Source organism: Etheostoma spectabile, chromosome 5, assembly GCF_008692095.1.
Source record: "Etheostoma spectabile isolate EspeVRDwgs_2016 chromosome 5, UIUC_Espe_1.0, whole genome shotgun sequence".
Classification (NCBI taxonomy): Eukaryota; Metazoa; Chordata; class Actinopteri; order Perciformes; family Percidae; genus Etheostoma; species Etheostoma spectabile.
The window spans coordinates 11,542,646-11,546,465 of record NC_045737.1 but is presented as its reverse complement, the minus strand read 5'-3'; the positions used below and the strand labels follow the sequence as shown (position 1 = coordinate 11,546,465).

The following is a 3,820-nucleotide window of genomic DNA, read 5'->3' as shown; positions in this document are numbered from 1 at the left end:
TTTTTGCCACAATAAGTACACTTACATGAAATTTGCCTTGGTAAATGGTGCAAACATATGAAATAAATACAGAAAACAAATATACATACAAAACATAACTGTTCCTCCTATTCACTTAATCAAATGTTCATAAATAAATAGCCCTGGCTTGTGAGCTCAGCAGGTGGGAAAGTACTTTGAGTTGTTTCACAGACTTCATGTACAATCCAGAACAGTCCCCATGAAACCTCATATCCCCATCACCCATCACCCCCCCACCCCGCCTGCTGTTTGTGTACCTTCCCCATTGTGATGGTGCCCGGCTGCCTTTCATGTGCCTGCTCTACCTAATCCTGCTCTCACTTTATAGTGTGTTTGTTTCCTGGTGCTGTTGCTTTTTTTTTTTTTGACACTGTGCTGTTTCTCAAGATAGGACAGGGCTAAAGCCATCCAGGAACCAAAAACAGCCCACTGTAATTTTGGATTGAGCGACGTGGTGGCTTTTCAAGAAAGCAGGGCAGACTCCGTTCCTTCTAACTGGGGAAAAGAATCTGTGTTATACAATTGCATTGAGGTTTTAATTTACTTTAGGGCCTCTAACAGTTAGTTTTCCTCTGTGATGAACGTGTTTATGGTTATGCAGGAAGTTGGTATCATCTGAGTCTGAATGGTGAAAGTGGTTTTTGGTGTGTGTGTGTGGTTTTCAGTTTTAGCTGAGGCGCAGACATCGCAGGATATTTCTGACTGTTCTTTCTTTTATATTACTTCAAATTTTCGTGTGTTTGTGTGTGAGGCAGAGGATGTTTCTTACCAAGCTTCAAGCGTGCCACTGAATGCACCGAGGTGCATCGTTGCAGGGGTGTATTTCAAGAGTGTGCATGTAATGAACAAAGTGGTGGTTGGCATGTCTTTTGTGAGGAGGGCATAATGGTGCATGCAGAGGATGTGGTGATTTGGCCTGATTGCCGAGCAGCAGAGTGTGGAGCCTGTTCAGTGTGAATGGCAGTAACATGATCTCCAGATGATGATGATGATGATGATGAGTATGATGGTGATGCCGAGGGAGTTAAGTGGAACCACTAACATGTTGTTCTTGTCTTGTTACAAATAGATGTGCTGATGCCAGTATCAGTATCTCCTCTGATACTGCCTAAAACACTGGTATCGGGAAGTACTTGAGTTTATACACCGATCTGATGACACGTTAAAAAAAAAAAAAAAAAAATCAAAGGAAATTCTACGTTAAAGTAGTTTATTTATGTTGTTTTTCCGGTATAACAGACTGCCAAACTGGGCAATAAAAGAGTTCTGTGGCATTCTTTTTTTTGTTTTTTCATGTTTCACAAAGAGTTTAACCTTAGCCAGACAGACATCAATGATAGAAATCACATCCATACATGGATAGTAGTATACAGCTGTTAAGACAAAATAAAATATATGACACACTGGTATCAGATCAGTACTCCGTATCGGCCCATGCGCAAGTTCATGTATCAGAAACTTCACATCGGACACAGTCATGTCGATTAGTGATAAAGGATTAGGGCAGCTACTAACCATTATTGTCCTAGTCAATTAAACTGATTTATTTTCTTGATCAATGGATTAGTTGTTTGATCTAAATTTCAAATGGTGAATGAAAAAGTGGATCAGTTTTTCCCAAAGCCCAAAAAAGTCCCTAAAATGACTTGTTGAAACCCTACAAGAGTGTGCTCCCTTTAAAGGTTTTCTCATGAAAATAGGGAGTAACCCGCGAATACTACAGGTATGGCACAGTGTGTAATTATTTGGTGACACATACTGTGAGTGCTATTATCAATAAATATCTCTATATATATAACAAGGAAGAAACTCCAACCAACACCCCTTTTTTTTTTTTTTTGACTACAAAGTTGTTTTGATATCTTCTCATCTCCCTAGAGACTGCAACTTTATCTGACCAAATGGGTGTGATTTTGGAGAATGCCCAGCATGGTATGTCACTGTGCTCAGTCCAGGGAGAGGCTTTCTAACACATTCCTTTCCTTTTTAATTCAGTAGGTGTGTGTCCAGGTAGGTGCCGAGCTGTCAGTGTAGTGCGTAACACACAGGGTAGAGTCAACATCAGACCGCATCACTGACGAAGGCTGTGGAAATTTTACACAGGGGTATGGCCACCAGCCGAGAGCATTCGACAAGTGATTCATTCTAGGAATATTCCCCCTGCAGCCACACTGGATCATCTGAACAAGTGTGCCCTTTGCATCAAAGCTCAGCCAGCACTTTCAGTTAGATGTACTGTGTCTGCTATGCTCATCAGCCATTCTTTTAGTATTCAGCATGTTGTAGAGCCAGTGCTTGTTCATTTCTATCCGGTGGATTTCTGCCCAGACTTCAAGCAGAAGAAAAACAGTCTCAGGTAAGCTCTGTAGCGATTCAGGGAGGAGGTGAGGAGTTGATGTAGGTGGCCAAGTTTGCCTGCCAGATATTTAATTATACTAAGGTTTACTCAGCAGTTGATCTGATGCAATATTTGATTTCCACATACATATGGTAGCCACTTGCTTTTCCAACAGTTTCATTCCTCGGAATGAATGAATGAGGTGTTAATTCTTGGATTTACTTTGATAAACATTATGATGGTAATGCACATTAATTGGTTGGCCATTTCACTCTGCAGGGCCTGTGTATTCTCTCCTTAATGCTTTTTTTTCACTTTTCAATAACACAAATATATCCATCAACATGGCGGCTTGTTGCCATAACTGTGTTGTGGTGATCAAAAATAATGACTCATGTGTCAGTCATCGTTATTTTTCGCCACGCTCCATTAAATAATACACACACAGCTTCAGACTTGTGTTAGCAAGTTTCACTCATTGAGCCCAAACTACCCGTAACTGCATGTTATGGTACGTTATGTTAGGTAAACATGCTAAATTGAAGGTTGCGCACCAGTTTGGTGTTGTTGAGTGTCTATGAATCTCAGGCTTAATGACACTCTGACCACCAAGGAGTTAGACTGAGTCTGTAGCATGTCTTTTCTCATTTGTAGTCAAAGGCAAATAAACCGACAATACTGCTGCAGTTGCACTCAGACGCAGCAAACGCCACGTGTATGTGACCGAAAAATTCTGCTGTACGTATGTCAAAGACTAGGGTCACCAAATGTTTGAGAAAAACAATATAGGTTTCTGGTTTTGACCCAATGGTGTCCTTTTTTCCTTTTTTATAAAGTTTTCACCATGGGAACAAAATATGTTTTTGGGAAAACCTTTTTTACAGATACAAATTACAAATGAAACCCTTGAGGCTCTGCAGGTCGGAGCAATGAGCCTTGAATCGAATATTTCGAAAGGCCTGTTCTTCCCCTTCATACCACCAATGTCTCATTTGCCTGTAGGGACACAGTCAAAATGTGACAAGTACCAAAAGGTCTTAAAAATATTGAGTGTATATACATTACAGGCTCAAATTTTCACCAGAGAGGGGAAATGTCCCAATGGAAACTGAGATGCAGTCTGAGCTCAATATGGTCTTGTTTACCTGCTGAACATCTCATACCGTGATACTTCAACTTACGTCGTCTTTACCAAACCTGCAGTTCATCAGGTGTTCAGCGCCTTTCTCCGCCCACTAGACCGTAAATTGCGCTGTAGCAAAGCATTAAGTACTGGTGCTATGATGACGGCTGTGTGCAGGCTGCCATATTCCCACTGCTGATGCTATAACTGTTTGAAATGATCCTGATGCCAATTTGTGTAATGTAGCGAGGAGTCTACCAACTGTTGGAGTGGAATACAAATGCTGAGTCGGAGATTCAATGTCATCTTTGAGTTCTTCCAGTAACTGTAATATTGCA

At 40.9% G+C, this 3,820-nt stretch overlaps 1 protein-coding gene across 2 annotated transcripts in view; it reads left to right on the top strand.

Moving 5' to 3' along the window:
- pdlim2 (PDZ and LIM domain 2 (mystique)) overlaps positions 1-3,820 on the top strand; it is a 38,646-nt gene that overhangs the window by 1,258 nt on the left and 33,568 nt on the right. The window contains exon 1 of one of the 2 annotated variants that reach the window (XM_032517034.1): positions 2,055-2,377. The exons of the other annotated variant lie outside the window; for it this stretch is intronic. The gene's annotated coding sequence lies outside the window, so the exon portion shown is untranslated. Of the gene's footprint in view, positions 1-2,054; positions 2,378-3,820 lie in introns of those variants that run through there. 2 annotated transcript variants of the gene reach the window in all.